Source organism: Panulirus ornatus, chromosome 39 (genome assembly GCF_036320965.1).
Source record: "Panulirus ornatus isolate Po-2019 chromosome 39, ASM3632096v1, whole genome shotgun sequence".
Lineage (NCBI taxonomy): Eukaryota > Metazoa > Arthropoda > Malacostraca > Decapoda > Palinuridae > Panulirus > Panulirus ornatus.
In genome coordinates, this window is record NC_092262.1 from 10,751,288 (window position 1) to 10,771,290 (window position 20,003).

Here is a 20,003-nt window from a genome sequence, read left to right on the forward strand (position 1 = left end):
TGGGTCGAGGTGCTGGTGTGAGGCGAGGTGGTGGGTTTGGTGGAGCTGGGTGGGTCTAGTTGCTGGTGTGAGGCGAGGGGGTGGGTCTGGTGGAGCTGGGTGGGTCTAGGTGCTGGTGTGAGGCGAGGTGGTGGAGCTGGGTGGGTCTAGTTGCTGGTGTGAGGCGAGGGGGTGGGTCTGGTGGAGCTGGGTGGGTCTAGGTGCTGGTGTGAGGCGAGGTGGTGGGTCTGGTGGAGCTGGGTGGGTCTAGGTGCTGGTGTGAGGCGAGGTGGTGGGTCTGGTGGAGCTGGGTGGGTCTAGGTGCTGGTGTGAGGCGAGGTGGTGGGTCTGGTGGAGCTGGGTGGGTCTAGGTGCTGGTGTGAGGCGAGGTGGTGGGTCTGGTGGAGCTGGGTGGGTCTAGGTGCTGGTGTGAGGCGAGGTAGTGGGTCTGGTGGAGCGTGCAGGGGCCAGACCATGTCGCCCTCGTCAAGTCATCTGTGTCCATAATGGCGTGTTGACTCTCGGCCAACACACTGGGGCGGCGCCAAACACGCCCACTCGGGGAGGTCCTTCTCCCCGCTCCTCCGCAGGACTCCATCCTGAAGGGCAAGACGTGGGAGAGGCTTACCTGCCACCGCGTTGAACATACTGCTAGGGGCTTGGTTCAGTGTCCGTAATTGTAATAGAGATGGTCTGTATTCCTTGTGGAGGTTTTGACTTCGTTTGGCACCTGGTCCATTGACGTGGAGGGTCCCTTTGTCGTGGTTATAGTCTTGGTCCGTTGTGTAGAGGGTCCTCTGTCCTTGCCGTGGTCTTGGTCCGTCATGTAGAGGGTCCTCTGTCCTTGCTGTGGTCTTGGTCCGTCGTGTAGAGGGCCCTCTGTCCTTGCCGTGGTCTTGGTCCGTTGTGTAGAGGGTCCTCTGTCCTTGGTGTGGTCTTCGTCGTGTGGTTTATGAAAGCAGACCTGCGCGTCTCTTCCCAACATGCAGAGAGAGAGAGAGAGGTGTGCGCGTGGAACATTTCCCAGTGTAGCCGGGCGTATGTGTTGAATGCAGCGTATTTGGTCTGGTGCCCCCACGTCCGCGTACCCGGGGGTTTCACTTCAACTTTCTCTCTTGAAGTGCAGCGTTGGAAGAGAGAGGGAGGCAGACAGACGCGCCAACCTCATGAGGTTGTGTGGGGGTTTGTGCCGGGGGGTGAAAGGTCTTCTGGGGATTGGATGGGGGTTTGTACCGGGGTTGGAAGTTGTTAGATGGGGGTTTGTGTCAGGGATGGAAGGTTCTCTGGGGATGGAATGGAGTTTGTGCCGGGGTTGGAAGGTGTTCTGGGGGGGCTGGGGTTTGTGCCGGGGGGTGAAAGGTCCTCTGGGGGTTGGATGGGGTTTGTTCCGGGGTTGGATGGGGTTTTGTGCCGGGGATAGAAAGTCGTCTGGGGGTGGATGGGGTTTGTGCCGGGGTTGGAAGGTGTACTAGGGGTTAGATGGAGTTTGTGCCGGGGGGTGAAAGGTCCTCTGGGGGTTGGATGGGGGTTTGTTCCGGGGTTGGAAGGTGTTCTGGAGGTTAGATGGGGGTTTGTGTCGGGGTTGGAAGGTTCTCTGGGGATGGAATGGAGTTTGTGCCGGGGTTGGAAGGTGTTCTGGGGGTTTGGCTGGGGTTTGTGCCGGGGGGTAGAAAGTCGTCTGGGGGTGGATGGAATGTTTGCTCACGTCAGCCACTACGATGGTAAGAATTCCTAATCCAAGATTTTGATTTAAAGTTTCGGGTCAGAAAAGATCGGGGAATTGCCGGAAGTTGCTATGCGGTCTTGATTCTGGTCGTAAGACCCAACGATGATTGGTCCTCAGGTAATATATATATATATATATATATATATATATATATATATATATATATATATATATATATATATATATATATATATTATATATTGGAAAGGATCACAATTTTGCGCGTGATCAAGATATTCCTATGTATATCAACTGACTTATATTTCTCTCTTGTGTCTCCCCTGATGATGTGATTATTACACGAAAGTGCACTTGGGAACCTATCGTGTTTCATTTTCCCCGTGGACTTATAGGAATATATATATATATATATATATATATATATATATATATATATATATATATATATATATATATATATATATATATATTATATATATATATATATATATATATATATATATATATATATATATATATATATATATATATATATATATATATATTCTCTTGAACTTCAGTATTTTGGTCTGTCAAGAAAATACACCGTCTCGTTGAATATGATATTATAATCCCGGAGCCAATGACATATGAGAGATCTTATGTTGAGGTGATTAACATTAACCTATCGTTAACCTGTTTTCTTTTTCTCCCCGAGTACAGTGGGGCATTGTTTTGAATCCCTGTGTTACAGAGCGAGTACAGTTGACTGTAGTTATACAACTCTCGTGTGTTTGCAAACGCAAGTCGACACTTGGACAGAACAGGTCTCCTCTCTCTCTCTCTCTCTCTCTCTCTCTCTCTCTCTCTCTCTCTCTCTCTCTCTCTCTCTCTCTCTCTCTCTCTCTCTCTCTATCTATCTATCTATCTATCTATCTCTGTCTATCTATATCTGTCTGTCTCTGTCTTATCTATCTATCTCCCTCACTCTACCACACTCTTTTAGTTAAGGCCAGACCACCTCGCTTGGACCTTGGGCCCGTGTGGTCTGTGTACTTATGTAACTCTCTCTCTCTCTCTCTCTCTCTCTCTCTCTCTCTCTCTCTCTCTCTCTCTCTCTCTCTCTCTCTCCTCTCTCTCTCTCTCTCTCTCTCTCTCTCTCCTCTCTCTCTCTCTCTTTCTCTCTCTCTCTCTCTATCTCTCTGATCGGAAAAGAGAAAAATAGGGGATGATCACGGTTTAAATGCTCCTTAAGTTGACAGTGCAAAACTTACCAGGCATAGACGCAGGTGGAAGCGCTACGCGCCGGCCGTACCTCACCGCACAATGCCCTACCGTCCTCGGTAATGGTAGGTAGGTAGGTACTTACCGTAGGTAGTTAGGTAGGTAGGTAGGTAGGTAGTTAGGTAGGTATGTAGTTAGGTAGGTAGGTAGGTAGGTATTTACCGTAGGTAGGTAGATAGTTAGGTAGGTATGAATGTAGGTAGGTAGGTAGATAGTTAGGTTGGAAGTTAGGTAGGTAGGTAGTTACCGTAGGTAGGTCGGTAGGTAGGTAGATAGGTAGGTAGGTAGGTATGTAGGTAGGTAGGTAGGTAGGTATGTAGGTAGGTAGGTAGATATGTAGGTAGGTAGGTATGTATGTAGGTAAGTATGTATGTACCGTCTTGGCTGGCGACGTTACTCACCTCCAGAGCTTCGCCTGTTTCCCCCGCGAGCTGGCTTGCGGTTAGGGAACCCTTCCGGCCGGCCGTGTAATGATGGTAATTTGCCAATCAGGAGGAAGGGTTAGGGGGGGGGGGCTGCTTGCTGGATGGGGGTGGGGGGCTAGGAGAGGGTGTGGTTGGACGAGGGGGGTCGGGTGTTATCAGGGGGGGAAACTGTGTCCAGTGGTGTGACCCTGAATTAGATTACTGTTGGGGGAATATTGGGGCTGTGGTGGGGGTGACTTAGATTAATGTTGGGGGGAATATTGGGGCTGTGGTGGGGGTGACTTAGGTTTATGTTGGGGGAATATTGGGGCTGTGGTGGGGGTGACTTAGGTTTATGTTGGGGGAATATTGGGGCTGTGGTGGGGGTGACTTAGATTAATATTGGGGGAAATATTGGGGTTGTGGTGGGGGTGACTTAGGTTTATGTTGGGGGAAATATTGGGGCTGTGGTGGGGGTGACTTAGATTAATATTGGGGGAAATATTGGGGCTGTGGTGGGGGTGACTTAGGTTTATGTTGGGGGAATATTGGGGCTGTGGTGGGGGTGACTTAGATTAATGTTGGGGGGAATATTGGGGCTGTGGTGGGGTGAATCAGTGTGGTATCCAAAATGCCGCCATTCGTGTAATACAGATACGCGTCAGTAGTCGAAAATCAACATGTGGCTTACGCATGCGTAATGCGGTTCTTTTTAGTAGAGAGAGAGAGAGAGAGAGAGAGAGAGAGAATAGGTGCCAGAGACGTTGTCATCATCGCATGCAGCTGTTCCCAGAGCCCAGCTGCGACTCTCTCTCTCTTTCTTGACAATAAGGTTGTTAAGATGATGATATAGCTCTTGTCTCCTCGCCACACACACACACACACACACACACACACACACACACACACACACACACACACACACCGCGCTCGCCCACTTGCAGATTTTGTCTGTTCGCTTACTTCGTAGTTTCACTGTGTCGTAAGCGCAGTGTACAGTATCGGCGCAGTGTAAGATATTATCGCACTGTTTAGCAGTGACGTGTCTCGTCTGTACGTATGTAAAGTCTAGGAAATGCCATAGGAATTTCGGCCGTTCCCTCACACACGAGGAGCTTAATGTTGGTCATTGAGTGTCCTCGGATGTAAACAACAAGTGTTCGTCTAGTGCGTGTTGTGGTAGTGTTTGTGAGGCACTCAGGCGCTGCTGACCCCGCCAACAAGTACGAAGCCAACCCGTCGGGGCCTCGATCCAAGGGTTTGTAGATTGCAAAGGCGACAGAGCGTTTGGTTGCTCCTACTGCCTCAACTGTTCTCATCAAAGGTGCCTGCCTCTGTCTTCAGCATGGCTTTGTATCCTCCTCAAAACCGGCCTGGAGCAGCATTTTCAAGGGAGTTCCTTCTTGAATTCTCGTAGGACGGTCGTAATTCTGAGGTTGGTTGAGAAAATCCATTGCGGGGCGTCGATGTGTTTCCAGGAGCGAGGGAGTAGATGTGCTGGATCGTAGGGTAAGGTCAGGGAGATCGGTGAGGGCTCCAGGGCTGTGCTGGACTCTTGAGGTCATGGAGCGAGGCTGGACCTGAGACAGATCAGGGAATGTTGCGGGTTCCAGGGATGAGCTAGAAGGTGTGCTGGACCAGAAACTGAGATGAGGGAATGCTTAGGGTTCCAGGGATGAGCTGGAAGGTGTGCTGGACCAGAAGCTGATATCAGGGAGTGTTGAGGGTTCCAGAGACGAGCTGGAAGGTGTGCTGGACCAGAAGCTGAGATTAGGGAGTGTTGAGGGTTCCAGGGACGAGCTAGAAGGTGTGCTGGAACAGACACGTAAGATCAGGGACAGTGTTCGAGTGTTCCAGGGGCTTGCTGGAAGGTTTGCTAGACAAGAGGCTGAGACCAGGGAGTGTGGTGAGGGTTCCAGGGGCGAGCTGGAAGGTTTGCTAGACGAGAGGCTGAGACCAGGGAGTGTGGTGAGGGTTCCAGGGGCTTGCTGGAAGGTTTACTAGACGAGAGGCTGAGACCAGGGAGTGTGGTGAGGGTTCCAGGGGCTTGCTGGAAGGTTTGCTAGACGAGAGGCTGAGACCAGGGAGTGTGGTGAGGGTTCCAGGGGCCTGCTGGAAGGTTTGCTAGACGAGAGGCTGAGACCAGGGAGTGTGGTGAGGGTTCCAGGGGCGAGCTGGAAGGTTTGCTAGACGAGAGGCTGAGACCAGGGAGTGTGGTGAGGGTTCCAGGGGCGAGCTGGAAGAAGAACTGGACCACCATCTAAGATCAGGGACGGTATCCATTGCTCCACTTGCTCATAACGCCTGATCTGGAACGTGGGTGGAAGTGTGTTTCCAGCACCCTATGATTATCGCAAGGTCTTCAGGAGAGCACATGGACATGTGTGATGAATCATGTATCATTGGTCGACCAGCGAATCCTCTCATGGAAGCCATCCAGTGGCAGACGAGGTCACTGGAAGTCGACAGCAAAGCTGAAGAGACTATCCAGTCAGCCAGGTGTGACTAAAGGGGGGCGAGGTGTTTTTAAGAAAGGTCAGGATACTGGAACACACTCGTGTGTTGCCCCTGTGTAGCAAAGGTCCTCTCTACTCTCTCCAGGGAGCGGAAGTTGGGTGGTTTTTGACCACTTTCTGGTCGTCGGCAGCCGGGCGGAACGTGTCTGATAACCAGACCCTTACCTGTGGACTCCTTGCCTGTGATTAGTGGGTCGTTTACAGTAGTTTGCACCGTGCCTAAACCACGAACTACCTCGTTGAGCACGAGGGAAGTACCCTTGGGTGTGATGGCGTGAACGTTTGAATCTGACCCTTGAATAATGTGAACCTTTTGACCTGACCCTCAAAAGAGTTTTCACCGTCTTAAATGAGTTAATCTTGCATAATTGAGATTATCCTGCGCTGTAAGTTATGTGGCTATATATATATATATATATATATATATATATATATATATATATATATATATATATATATATATATATCTTTCTTTCTTTCATACTATTCGCCATTTCCCGCGTTAGCGAGGTAGCGTTAAGAACAGAGGACTGGGCCTTTGAGGGAATATCCTCATCTGGCCCCCATCTCTGTTCCTTCTTTTGTGTGTGTGTGTGTGTGTGTGTGTGTGCCAAGCCCAGTTCTGTAGTCTGTGTGTCAGGAGGCTTACCATGCAAAGGCACGTAGGTGCATTCCATGACTGGGAAGGGTATGTTTCGCATGACGAGGAGGTCAGGTTACAGCGACACCAGCGTGTTGGTAGAGGAGTGATGAGGACCAAGTGAGTGACGGGGGATGTTAAGAGGGGGGAGGAAGAAGCGCCTTTGATTGGCCCCTGAAGGTGAGGTTGTGATGGTAGTCGGTGAAGGTGAGGATTTGGGTCTTGTAGGAAGGAGGCGGGCCTGAAGATGTTAGGCCTAGGGTGAGGCCAAGCCGGGCAGTTTTATCACCGAGGACCTAGGCCTAAGGGGGAGGATCTTAGCGCAGGAGATAACATAGGGAGGGGCGCATTACACACACACACACACACACACACACACCAGTACGCCAGATGCCAGGTCATTAGTGAGAGAGAGAGAGAGAGAGAGAGAGAGAGAGAGAGAGAGAGGTGTGGGACTGTCATGGGCGATTGTGCAAGCGAGAGAACCACAGAGCCACACTGGCATACTGTGTCATGCCCACCAGATGGAGTTGGGGAAGGGGGGGGGGGGGTTGGCAGCAGCAGCAGCTTGAAGAGGTGGATTGTCTTGTCCCCCCCCTCCACTCCACTCCACGCCTCCCCCCCTTATCCTGTATCCTCCTCCCCTTCTCCCCCTCACCCATGTATCCCATTGCCATGCACCCCTTAATACGCACTTCCCCTTTCTCACCTTTCCCCCCTCCCTCCCTCTTATGTTGTAGGGAGGGGGTGGTGGTGTTCGACCCCCACCCCCTCCCGACCCCCACTATTTTTGTACTGGCGAGGCAGCTGGTGTGTGGTGGTTTGTGATGTGAGCTCTCTGGTCGGCCGCTAACTAATAATACCTCAGCGTCGTACCCTCGTTAGTACCGTAAGGTGGGGAGGGGGCGGGCGAGGGTAGACGTGAGTTCTCGTAAGACCTCCACCCCAGACCCCACCCCACAGTATACCGGCCCATAAGTGTGATTACCCACCCTTCCAGCATGACCTTTCAAGCGTTAGGGTCACTCCTCAGGGTCACTTTCATGCGTCCTGTGTGTGTGATTTACCCAGGTTAACACCACGATGGCTTGGAAGCCATTATAATACACCCCGAACATCTGATATTTGCCTCGTGAGAGACGTCGAAATGTCAGGAGGTGTTGTACCCAGTCTTGCGGTGGGGTCGGGTCACACGTAATTAGCGGAGGGGGGTCATGCCTTGTGTGTGACCTTGTGTGTATGTCTTGTGTCTGGTCAGCGGAGCGGGCGGCTCTGGAATTATTAGGGAAAATGCCGTAGTTATGGTCGAGGTGGTGACACATTTAGAATCTTCGAGCGAAGGATGTTTATATAGCTGGTTGAGAGTTTATATAGAAGGTAGTTTGCATATGAGGTAGAGAGTTTATAAAGTTAAGTTTATATAGAAGGTAGTTTGTATATTAGGTAGAGAGTTCTTATAGCAGGTTGAGTTTATGTAGAAGGTAGTTTGTATATCAAGTAGAGTTTATATAGCAGGTTGAGAGTTTATATAGTTATAGTAGGTAGTTTGTATATCAGGTAGAGTTTATATAGCAGGTTGAGAGTTTATATAGTTATAGTAGGTAGTTTGTATATCAGGTAGAGTTTATATAGTTATAGTAGTTTGTATATCAGGCAGAGTTTATATAGCAGGACGAGAGTTTACGTTGTAAGAAGAGAATTTATATGGCAGATAGAAGGTTTATATAGCCGTTTGAGAGTTTATATAGCATATAAACACTTTACTCTCAGTTTCTTAGCCTGTAGTCAATTAACCAACCTATTAGACCTCCCGCTACACCTTACATGTGGTGGTGGCGCCCCTCCCACTTCTGGGGCAACGAGGGTGGCCACCGCTCCACCGGACTCTTTGATTGTGGAGAGATAAGGACGAACATGCCCTTCGTAGCCACCCATGGATGGGCGCGTACCTCGGGCTGGCTCAGTGAGTGTGTGGTGTGTGTGAGGGGGTATAGAGGGGAGAGGGAGGTGGTATATCAGGGCTGGGCATTTGTGTGTGTGGGGGCGATGGGATGGAGAGGTGGGGGTGTATTGTGCCGAACCTCCTCCGTGTGGGTGGGAATAACACGCGCAAGCGGTATTGGGGTTGTGAGGTTAGCCGGGAGGCGATAAGATTTGAGGGAATAGACTCTGGCTTGGTGATAGATATTGAAGATGGGGAAGGGAGCGGGGGGGGGGGGGGGGGTGGCGGCGGACGGCGCCAGTGGTCAGGGTCGGCGACGGGCGGCCCCCCCTCCCTCCCTCCCCCCATGCAGGATGCCACTACACCATTTGGCCGCCGATTTCTCCGCGGGCGTGTGGAGCAGTGTTTACCTGGCGTACGACGAGGTAGCAGCAGGTTCGTGGCAGGCCGAGGAGGAAGCCGTTCCGTCCCCCAACTCAAAACAATACGAGGGGAGGAGGAGCGGGGAGAAAGACTGGGGGGAGAGGAGGAGTCGGGGGAGGAATGGCTGGCTGGCGGTGAGGGTGAGGGGGTATGTGTGGAGGGGGGAGGAGAGGAGAGGCGCAACTGGACGGCATGACCGACCCTGGCACGGAGAGGGAGGGAGAGAGAGAGAGAGAGGCAAGGCGCGCCGAACAAACAAACACACACACACACACACACACACACACACACACACACACACACACACACACACACACACACACACTCCCTCACCGCGCCCCCTGCCCAGCCGCCTCTACTACACCGCACAGCACAAGAGAGACGGCCGGGGGACCTGCGCTGCTGGGACGACTCAAGTACCGACTTTATTACTCTGTGATCAGTGTTCGCATCCCCCGTGGAGAACGCCCCTCCCTCCGCCCCACCCGATTGGTGTTGCGTGTTGTGTGTGGTGTGGTGCACTCAGTGTACGAGAGAGATAGGCCAGTCTCCAAAGGGCCTGTCGTACCGTCGGCCATGTGACTCTTCGAGTGCACACTCTCACACACACACGCTGTGAGCAGAGGACCGGACGTGGTTACGACGAGTGATCAGTGCGTTTACGACCGATGTGTCGGTCCGTTTGTGTGGGGATTTTTGTGTCGTGCCTGCCTGCTGCCGCGTACGTCTGCGACGCCTGGTGTGCGGTGCGACGCGTCGCATGTCCCTCCTCCACCCACGTCGTGTGTTACTGCCTGTGTTACTCTGTGTGAAACGAACCTGTGCGACATGTACACGTTAAAAGTGCGTGATATGCACGTGTGCGACAGCACGATCGCCTCGGTGTCGTAGACGTTCGTGTGCGACAGCATGATCGTCTGGGTGTCGTAGACGTTCGTGTGCGAGAGCATGTTCGTCTTGGTGTCGTAGACGTTCGTGTGCGACAGCATGATCGTCTGGGTGTCGTAGACGTTCGTGTGCGAGAGCATGTTCGTCTTGGTGTCGAAGACGTTCGTGTGCGACAGCATGATCGTCTGGGTGTCGTAGGCGTTCGTGTGCGACAGCATGTTCGTCTTGGTGTCGTAGACGTTCGTGTGCGACAGAATGATCGTCTGGATGTCGTAGACGTTCGTGTGCGACAGCATGATCGTCTCGGTGTCGTAGACGCTCGTGTGCAACGGCGTGATCGTCTCGGTGTCTTAGACGTTCGTGTACGACAGCATGTTCCTCTCGGTGTCGTAGACGTTCGTGTGCGACAGCATGATCGTCTGGGTGTCGAAGACGTTCGTATCCGACAAGTTTATTCGTTTGTGTGCGTGAGGCTATTCGTGCGCGTGGAAATGTTGCCGTAAGGAGGCATATGTATATTGTTGATATGCCTGTGAACGTAAGCATTACGTAGTGGAGCGTATGTAGTGGGATTCTGTTGGGTATGCTGCTTTACTTACATATTGGAAGGGGTGGTTATGCTGCCTCAGACCCAATGGGGGAAGTATGCTGTCTGGTACTCCTAGGTGTTTGTTCAGGTCTTATGCTGTTTCTTTGGGGGTTTCTTGGAAAACAGCTTAATGTAGCACACTTTTATTTTAGATCGCATCTACCTGTGACGGACCATCTGCTGCGTTACATCTACCTGTAACGGATCATCTGTTGTGTTACATCTACCTGTAACGGATCATCTCTTGCGTTGCATCTACCTGTAACGGATCATCTCTTGCGTTACATCTACCTGTGACGGATCATCTCTTGCGTTACACCTACCTGTGACGGATCATCTCTTGCGTTACATCTACCTGTGACGGATCATCTCTTGCGTTGCATCTACCTGTAACGGATCATCTCTTGCGTTACATCTACCTGTGACGGATCATCTCTTGCGTTACATCTACCTGTGACGGATCATTTGCAGCGTCACATCCACCTGTGAGGGGGGGGGGTCCTCTGTCGTTAATTAAGCACCAGCAGGATCTCTCGCTCTGTAGGATACTTGTAGAAGAGGATCTCATTGCGTCGCACACTTAGGGATGGGTCCGTCTGGCGCTGTAAGGCAGCGGTTAGAGGTGTACGATGCTATTCTGAGCAGCTGAGGAAAGATGCTGCTGCTGCCGTAGAAGGGGTTCTGCTGTCTTAGGTGGGGTTCTGCTACTGTAGAGGAGGTTCTACTACTGTAGAAGAGGTTCTACTGCTGTAGAGGGTGTTCTGCCGCCGTAGGTGGGGTCCTACTGCTGTAGAAGATGTCCTAAAGCTTTAGACGGTGTTCTACAGCTGTAACCATGTTCTGCTGCTTTAGCCTGTCCTTCGTAGATGGTCTGTTAGTGTAGTCCACATGTAGCAGGCCTCTGCTCTTGTGGGGGCCCGTCATGCTACCCGTGGTGGGCGGTGTCTGTTGATGTAGGAGGCCTGTAGGGTATATCATTTAAGGTTTCGTGTATCGCCGTAGCGTTAGGGTTGAACCGTATTTCGATGTAGGGTATGTCTCCCAAGGAGGCACCATGTTTAGGGTGGAGAGAGAGGCATGCGGACGTTGCAAGTTGCCTCATCCCGTAGAGGCGGCCCTAATTAGGGCGTTTGAGCACCGTAGCAGATGTTCTTGTAGTGGAGCACTGAAAAAAACTATCTGCTGTTGGTAATATGTGTTTAGGGGAGGTAACGAATCTTGCAGTAGGGGAGTGTTTACTCCCCCTCTCCCTCCTGCGCTTCAGTAACGTTAGGGAAGTGTATGGTAGTTCAAGTTCATTTTCATGGAGGGCGGAGGGAAGGTCGTCCTTCAGTCTGGCTTTATTTCCTGGGGAAGTGGTCGGAAGTGGGGCGGTAAAGGCGGCCCCCTCTGCTTCAAGACCTGTATACCGAGGCTTCCCCTCCTGCGCTTCAGTAACGTTAGGGAAGTGTATGGTAGTTCAAGTTCATTTTCATGGAGGGCGGAGGGAAGGTCGTCCTTCAGTCTGGCTTTATTTCCTGGGGAAGTGGTCGGAAGTGGGGCGGTAAAGGCGGCCCCCTCTGCTTCAAGACCTGTATACCGAGGCTTCAAGGTTCCCCCCTACCCTACCTCACCTCACCTCCTCTCCATTGAGCATCCCTTTATCCTATGGGACGTGTTCTGCACGGCTGGTCTTAGCTTAAGTGGACGTGAGGCACCGCGGCTGACATAGGACGCCTGGCGATGCACGTTGTATGGTCGTGGGGGTCCGTGATGTAGAGGAGGCAGGTAAAGTGAAGCGAGATGAGGCAGCAGCAGGCAGGGAGGGAGGGAGGGGAGGCGGGGTGGGTTGGTAAGGACCGCGTATGGTAACTAGGAGGAGCGAGATGGGGCCGTGACCGGCTCAACTTGAGGATACGGAAGGATGTTGCAGCCAGGGTCGCCGATAAACCCACAGGACCCCGCTCCTAAACCGCCAGGGCCGCCGATAAACCGCCAATGACCCCTTCTAAAACGCCAGGGCCGCCGATAAACCGCCAGTGACCCCTTCTAAAACGCCAGGGCCGCCGATAAACCGCCAGTGACCCCTTCTAAAACGCCAAGGCCGCCGATAAACCGCCAGTGACCCCTTCTAAAACGCCAGAGCCGACTCTTAAACCACCAGTGACCCGCTCTTAAACTTACACCAGGAGGGCCAGCGATTCAGGTTTAGATATCCCTCGCTTAGTAAACAGTCCCCTGTGTTCCATTAAACACGGGCGAGCTATATGCTTTATTTGGAACGACCGGAAACATTGACCGGATATGGCCTGGTGAAAGTGAGACGGACTGATTGAAACTGAAATTAAAAAAGTAATACAGACTTACACATGGGAGGCGAAATCCCACGAAGTATGAATAGAAAGTTGTATAGAGTTGACACCATTTTTGGGGGGGTTTGGGGGTGAGGAGGGTTTGAAGGCGAAGGCAGCCTTGTGAGTTGAATGGATCGTATTACGACACTCGAGACGTGCAGCAGCACCACGTTGACTCGTATCAGAAGTGAATGAGATCCGAGAAAATACCTTTTTTTTTAGTGTGTGTGTGATTTTTTGAGCTATTTTGTGTGACAGTACCGTGAGTAGGAGGGTGTCAGATGATGTTCAGAGGCGTCCATGTCGGATTGGTTCTTAAGTGGCTGAGAGAGGAAGCCACTTGCTTTTTTTCTTTTTCTTTTTTTTTCATTTTTTTTTTTCTCTTTTGTCCCAGCTTACCTGAGTGTCGATGTGTTTTGTTCTCTGTTGAGGCACGGCGTCTGAGCACGACGGAGTGACGCTTAAGTACGGCGGTACGACGTTGGAGCACGACGATTCGACCCTTAGGCATAATGACCCTGAGGGCCATACCATCGTGTTTAAGGGTCTTACCGTCGTGATCAAGGGTTTAGCTCTCAAGTACGAAGACCGAAGTGTCCCACAGTCATTGGCAGGAGGAAGAAATCATCATTTTAGAAAACTGGAAGGTTTATGGAAACTGGAAGGTTTATGGAGACAGTAACGTAGCCTGTGGTCACTTATAGTGTGCTGAAGAGCTTTCCAGGGTCTGCCTCGTCACCCGGGGCACCAGCTGGAATCCGTGCCCTCTGGATCTGTCTGCTTCATAACCTCCTCTTCGGTGCAGTGTGGACTGGAATCATTTCCCTTCCGACGCGCCTCCAGCCCTCTGACCTGGAACATTTGCCCCAAAGGCCTTCCAGGACTTTGGCCTGGAACAGATCCTTAACGACACTCAGGTACTTTTGCCCCGAAGACCTTCCAGCATTTTAGGCCTGGAACATAACCCTAAATACCCTCTAGCACCTTGACCTGGAACATTGGCCCCAATGGCCTTCCAGCAGTTGGTCCTGGAACGTATCCCCAGCCGACCCTTTAGCATATCGTTACGAAATTTGGTATATTCATATAGACATTATAGCTACTGTATTCTTAACCTCTTTATCGACACTATTAATATTTCGTGTACTGCATGACTGCATATCTTCCAGCGCAGCCAGAATGGATGTTGGCCCCCATGTCGCAAAGAAAATGGTGGTGGTGTTGCTGGCAAGATGCCTGACGTATTGTATGACACAAGTGTCATAGATGGTCACGTTGGCACACCACCCTACTGCCAGCCACCGCCAGGAAGTGTCAAGATATGACTGCGCGTGTCACGCACGACACCCAAGGCCTACGAGCTCTTTTGTCCCACCGTTACGTGACCGGGCGCGCCATGTGTCGGATCATGTCATCGAACACCCCCCCTCCCCAGACGTGACCTGACGCCCCCCTGACATGACATCGTAATAGAGAGACAACGCCTCCTCCGCCGTCTCAAGGCTTTACTGACCTACAGAGCTTGGGATGTAGATGACCTCAATCTGTTCCGGCTGCCCTGTGTGTGTGTGTGTGTGTGTGTGTGTGTGTGTGTGTGTGTGTGTGTGGCTCAAGGGGGGAGAATGTGGGCGCACTCCGCCGAGTCACGTGGCTGCGCCCTACGGCACCCTAGATATTGTGGCAGCCCTTACGACAACACTCCTCCCCTCCCTCCTCCTCCTCTCCGCTGCCTCCGTCGGCAGCACCTACATACCACATACCTCCTCCTCCTCCTCCTCCTCCCTCCCCAGCCACTCCGTGGACGGGTACTGGTCCTCCGCGACGTGGTTCGTTCCGCTGTGCCACTCTGTCCCATTTCGTAACTCGTGTGTGTGAGAACTTCCCTCCCTCGGACGTCGTCGGAGAAAATGAAATTGCCGTGCCGTCGTCTTCGTTCCCTGAGCGACTCGAAGAGGTTTTGCTCTGCGAAACGAACCGGGAGGAGAAAGTGGCGATGGAGATGAACCATCCGTCTCTCTATATTTTGGGCGGAGGTCGTGGCTGGCAGTGAGGGAGCGGCGGAGGAGGAGGTGGAGGAGGAGGGGGGGGCCGTCTTGCTGTCCTTCTGCCTGAGGTCTTGGCCGCTGGCACGTAGTCATATAGCCATACGCCCTTACGGGGGACCGCCTTTCACACCCGCCAGTGCTCAGTGTGTGTGTGTGCGAAAGGAGGTGACCTCCAGACTCGTGCGTGTTGGAGGGGGAGTAAGAGGGAGGGGGGGTGGCCGGAAGAGACGGGAGTGTGACAGGGTCGAGAGAGGCACTGGACCGTAAATCTTGCACACACACACACACACACACACACACACACACACACACACACCCTCAACAACTCTCTCTCTCTCTCTCTCTCTCTCTCTCTCTCTCTCTCTCTCTCTCTCTCTCTCTCTCTCTCTCTCTCACACACACACACACACACACACACACACACACACTGAACACGACGGCACGACTCTCGTGAACGGCGTGGGGCCACCAGACGCACAAGGTCGCCATGCCTGGAGGTCGTGCTCCAAGTGAGAGAGAGAGAGAGAGAGAGAGAGAGAGAGAGAGAGAGAGAGAGAGAGAGAGAGAGGCTGTTTTTCTTTTTCTTATTTGTGTGTGTGATGGGATGACCGAGGGTGCAAATATGTAGGTCGTAATGGGGGGGAGGGGGGTCTTACTGGGGCTGTTAGTGGTGTAGAAGGACCGGATGTGTGTGTGTGTGTGTGTGTGTGTTGCTGGTGTGTACCGACGTCGCTCTGGGGTCCTGAGAACACATTAGAAATTTCGGTTTTAGCCGTAGCTCAGAAAACGAGAAACAGACAGAGGAATACTTACATATACATATGTGTGTGTGTGTCAGAGAGAGAGAGAGAGAGAGAGAGAGAGAGGAACATGTAAACTTGGGGTAAATTTTCTTGTGGTTGCCTCTGCTTCGTCCTTGTCTCTGGCGCGAGGGGGTTTAGGGGGGGGGCGGCACAGGGTGGATAGCCAAGGTCTTCTTTGCCTATGACCCCCCCCCCCCCCCCCGACACCTTTCCACCCTCCCTCCGTCCCCTCCCTTGCAGTGTCTACCACCGCGTGGCACTGCCGCGAGCATTGGTCACTGCGTTGCCTCGGCTCAGCTCAACTCGTCACCGTCTCCAGTCAGTCAGTCAGTCCCTCCCTCCCACTTTTTCCTCCTCATATCGATTCACGCACAGCGTTGAAGACTTTTTTCGTCTCGCCCGTCCGCACCTCAGGGTCACGTGGTGTCCAGTGCGTTCCTCTCCCCCTGCGTGCGTGTGTGTCTTTCGTGTTTCGCGAGGCCGTGTCGAAGTGTCTCGAGGGCGGTGCGTTTTCGTGAGGAAGTATCGTGATGGAGGTGCGTTTTCATGTTTCGTGAGGAAGTATCGTGATGGAGGTGCGTTTTCATGTTTCGTGAGGAAGTGTCGTGATGGAGGTGCGTTTTCATGTTTCGTGAGGAAGTGTGCTGTTGGCGTTGCGTTTTCATGTTGCGTGAGGAAGTGTCTCGATGGAGATGCGTTTTCGTGTTTCGTGAGGAAGTGTCGTGATGGAGGTGCGTTTTCGTGTTTCGTGAGGAAGTATCATAGTGTTATGATGGAGGTGCGTATTAGTCCATTCTTACGTTTAGAAAGCCTGGATTACGTAATTTCTCAAATGTTTATCCTCCCTCGTGCCTTGTTATGGTGCATGAAGGGCTGTTTGTAAGTGGAAGGTGATGTGTGTGGTGGTTGGTTATTGGGGTCAAGACTCGACCTATCAATAGCAGCGACGCATTGTTTAAGGAACCGGTTCGAATACCGGAACACACATGTTGACGTCTCTCCCCGTCTCCCCCTGCCTTATACATTATCCTCCCCAACGTCGACGCCTCGAGGGAGGGAGGTGGGTGATGCCGTAGTGTCCTCCCCCCAGCGCGTCTCGTTCACGTCCACGCCCCGCGCTGTTTTCCCCGTGCATAGATATTGGTATGATTTTCGCAAGTGGTGCGTCCTGTCCTGGGCGAGGTCTGTCATGTACGTGGGAGTAACGTGCGAAGGCCATGCGAAGGGCAGGTAAACAGAAGACCAGATGGTCTGTGAGACAGGACAGTAAAGCAGAAGGCTCCTCCCCCACCCCACCATTCCCCACATCATATCAACCGTCGAAGAAAAGAAATCCAATAGAGGACCACGCCTGTATGATAGAGAGAATATACTGCAAAGGGAATTTTATAGGGAAGAATGACTGGGTGAATATACTGCAAAGGGAATTTTGTAGGGAAGAATGAATGGGCGAGGTATGCGGTGGTGCCCGTGGCCACGAGAGAGAGAGAGACCCTCCCTCCCTTCCACCTTGTTGCCTTGCCTCACACAGTGGCATCGCTGGCCTCAGCTCTGGAGGTCCTCGCGTCTGTTTACCGTGGTCGGAAACAGCAGCCAAACGCACAGTCCTCCTGTGACGTATCTAATCTCGCGACAGTCATCACGTGAACTGTGGTCCACTGACGTCCATCTTGGGTGCACTGTGGTCCACAGACGACCATCTTGGGTGCACTGTGGTCCACAGACGACCATCTTGGGTGCACTGTGGTCCACAGACGACCATATTGAGTGCACTGTGGTCCACAGACGACCATATTGGGTGCACGAGCACTCTGCCCTGTATATAGCCCCAGTCTGTAGCCCTGTGTCCGCTGTGTCTTACACTGTGCCATAGAGATAACATAGATAACAGTGATCGTTGAAATTATCTTTTTTTTTATGGTAAGAAAATGAAAAAAAGAAGAAATGGTCTTTTAAGAGCGTGATGGTCTGCTGTACCCAACCACCTTTGCGCTGTCCTCTCTCTAATTACCTAATTATCCACGTCATCACTTGGACTGTAGTTGCGCGTCCCCAAGCGGGCGATTTCAAAACATCTAGTGGTGTTTGGGGGGGGGGGGTCACGTGACTCTAGCTAACTGCCGGGGAATTATGCGAAATTTTGAATTACTAATTATGTTAATTATTTACCGCTGGGGTGACTGTGCGTGTGTTAGTGCATGTTGTGTGTTGCATGCTGTGTACGTGTGTGTGGGGCGTTGGGGTGACGTGTGCAGGTGTGTGTTTGCGACCAGGTGTGTAGAGGGGGAGGGAGGTTGGGTACATTCAGGTGTGGGAGAACGGAGGAGGGTGGGGTGGTGTGTGTTGTGAGTGATTCCCTGGGCCGTGAGTGGCTCTGTGATGATAACCGTATCTTGAGTAGCACCAGTTCGATTGTTGGGGGGGTGTGTGGGGTGGGGTGAGGCCCTTCAGTAGTGGGGGGTGGGGTGAGGTCATGGACAACCATCCCCCCCCCCTTTGACCTGCTCGGCTGGCTTGACCTCACTAGTAGACGTCCAGTGGTCACGTATGACTGGTGCAGACCCAGTTCCTCTGGGTGTTTTAAAGGGTGAACACGACGGTACGACCCTTGGGCCACGACGGTGCGACCCATGAGCACGACAGTACGACCCTGGGGCCACGACGGTTCGACCCTTGAGCACGGCGGTATGACCCTTGGGCCACGACTATACGACCCTTGAGCCACGAGGGTCGCACCGTCGTGCTCAAGGATCGTACCGTTGTGCTCAGGAGTCGTACCGTCGTGGCCCAAGGGTCGTACCGTCATGCTCAAGGAGCGTACCTGTCGTGCTCAGGAGTCGTACCGTCGTGGCCCAAGGATCGTACCGTCGTGCTCAGGAGTCGTACCGTCGTGGCTCAAGGATCGTACCTGTCTTGCTCAGGAGTCGTACCGTCGTGCTCAAGGATCGTACCTGTCGTGCTCAGGAGTCGCACCGTCGTGGCCCAAGGATCGTACCGTCGTGGCCCAAGGATCGTACCTGTCGTGCTCAGGAGTCGTACCGTCGTGGCTCAAGGATCGTACCGTCGTGGCCCAAGGATCGTACCTGTCGTGCTCAGGAGTCGTACCGTCGTGGCTCAAGGGTCGTACCTGTCGTGCTCAGGAGTCGTACCGTCGTGGCTCAAGGGTCGTACCTTCGTGGTCAGTGAATCGAGCATCCTCCTCGCCACGCGTGCGTTGTCGTTTATAACATAACCGACAGCAGCCCCTCGCCCCTGTACTCCACAAGGTTATCAGGAATGTGAGTTAAATTTTCGTCTCTGCTCGCGTGACGGGCCGAGCGCGTGTGTACTTGTCCTGGGCCAGAATAGTCGCCACGGGAGCACCTCCAGCCACCACTGCACCCAGTCCCGCTGTCCTGGGCCGTTCCAGGCCACCAACACCTCTATCCATGCGAGGATCCCTCGTCCCCTAGTTGCAGTTCGGCGCCCCAACGGCATCGAACCCATCCAGTGTAACACAGGGCTTTGAAATTAATATCCCCATCCCAGCCATATGTGAACGCCGTGTTTAAAACTCCCTCCTCTTCCCCAGGTGTCGGAACCCCTCGCCTGTCTTGTATTATCTGTAGATGCTCCAAAGCTTAGCTACTGTTATTAAGCCAGTTTTATCATCATCATCATCATACGTTGATCATTCCTTTGTCTGTGAGGACGAGCGGTGTGGAGAGCGCTACTGGGTAGTACATGTGGTGGCGATGGGTTGGCCTTGTGAGACTAGAGGGGGTTTGTGGGGGGGGTTGGTGCGGTGGCGGGCTGAGCGGGAGGGGAGGGGAGGAGGGTGGTGGTTGTTAGTATATCCAAATTATTAACGACCGTCTCACGGTTGTGGCGCAGGGAAAAGACTTGTGGCCTTGTGCGGCGGAAGGGACTTAGTTTCGATCCAGAGGGGTTTTAGTTGTGTATGCACCGGCGTCAGGGCGTTCGTGTGTGCGGGTGGCTACCAACAGTGTGAGTGAGGGTCCTTGCCGCCCCACACACACACCCACCCACACACACACGTGCGGTAGTAGGAGAGGTTCTGACGGGAGAACACAACACTCAGCGACCGATCGCCGTCATGGCCATATCGAGCGGACAGATGTCGTGTTATATCGCGACCGTGTTTTGGTAAGCATGGACACCTGTACACTCCGATCATATTGTTATCCGTCTGGCTGTAGATTAAGTGTCCCTTGAGATGGTCATATGAAAGGAGGCCTAGAGCGTACAGTAGGTTCAGTTAATGGATATAGGAAGGTGGTAGGTGGCTTGTGAGAGAGGGCCCCCTCCTCGTGTCGGAAACGGAGACCAAGAGATGTCGCAATAGTGATAGAATTATGATCATTTACACCGTGTAAAAATGTGGATGTAGTGACTGTGGCACGGGGGTCGGATGACATAGTAGCACAGGAAGGCCCTCGCTGTGGCCTTGCCCAGCGTGAGTAAAGGAAAACCTGATCTTTACCCATGGGT

At 52.6% G+C, this 20,003-nt stretch overlaps 1 protein-coding gene and 1 long non-coding RNA gene across 3 annotated transcripts in view; one reads left to right on the plus strand and one right to left on the minus strand.

Moving 5' to 3' along the window:
* The window catches only part of bun (TSC22 domain family member bunched), a 315,510-nt gene that overhangs the window by 248,574 nt on the left and 46,933 nt on the right, over positions 1-20,003 (plus strand). The window lies entirely within an intron of this gene.
* On the minus strand, positions 16,691-18,790 carry LOC139761127 (uncharacterized). Its single transcript, XR_011715462.1, has 2 exons — positions 18,640-18,790; positions 16,691-18,529 (listed from the first exon to the last, which is right to left on the minus strand). It is a non-coding gene; the product is annotated as an uncharacterized lncRNA (long non-coding RNA).